This window comes from Penaeus monodon, chromosome 23, assembly GCF_015228065.2.
Source record: "Penaeus monodon isolate SGIC_2016 chromosome 23, NSTDA_Pmon_1, whole genome shotgun sequence".
NCBI classification, from domain to species: Eukaryota; Metazoa; Arthropoda; class Malacostraca; order Decapoda; family Penaeidae; genus Penaeus; species Penaeus monodon.
This window is the reverse complement of record NC_051408.1, coordinates 2600696-2601575: the sequence shown is the minus strand read 5'-3', so window position 1 is coordinate 2601575 and position 880 is coordinate 2600696.

The window sequence follows — 880 nt, the reverse complement described above, 5'->3', positions numbered from 1 at the left end:
AAAGATCTACAGAAAGTGGAATAAAATTGATCCTGTCTACTCAGCAAGCTTAACATGTAAAAGGAATGATGCTCTAATGAAATAATTAAAAACCAGGGGTAATATTCACTAAAAGTCATAGAATTTTCTCTGAAAAATCTAAGGACTGTTTTCCTTTGACTGTCTTTTGACTGACTTTGATTGCATAGAATTTATATATGACTATGTCTTTAGACTGTCCTAGTGATTTAATTTATGACTCACACTATTGCCCCATTTTAAACCTTCAACTAGAATTCATATTTACATTTAAAAGAATCAAAGGTGATAATCCAATTAAATGATAATAGTAATGATAATTAATGACTGTAATACTACATATATATCTTTTATATATTTAGGTAGCAACTCTACATTTATCATCTTTGCTGCAGCTGAGAAGGTGAGAATTATCATTTGCATCTATCAAAGAGAAAACTGCAATATTCATGGTGGAAATGACTCAATTATTGTTTGACAGTATATGACAGTAAACTATATCATTACTGACGCGGTGTTAACTTCAACACAAGTAAAATTGTAGTATTGTTGTCTGCATTTCATAAGGATAACTTAAAGACGGTCCTTAAAAGTGTCGGGCACCACAGTCCTGTATTAAACTTCAGCCAAGTCACAGACAAAAATAGGGTGTTAGAAGATAATTTCGTTAGATTAATGGCAGAGTCAAAGACGTTTTATCAGTCACAGACAAACCCCAGAGCTTACAAACTTTTGTGTATACTCCCCCTGGCTTCATCCATGTTATTGTTCTCTCAATCAAAAAGTACTTGCTCTTGTTAATTTTTCTTCATAAGACATATCAATTTATAAGCATGAATACATATATATGCAATCAGGAAAC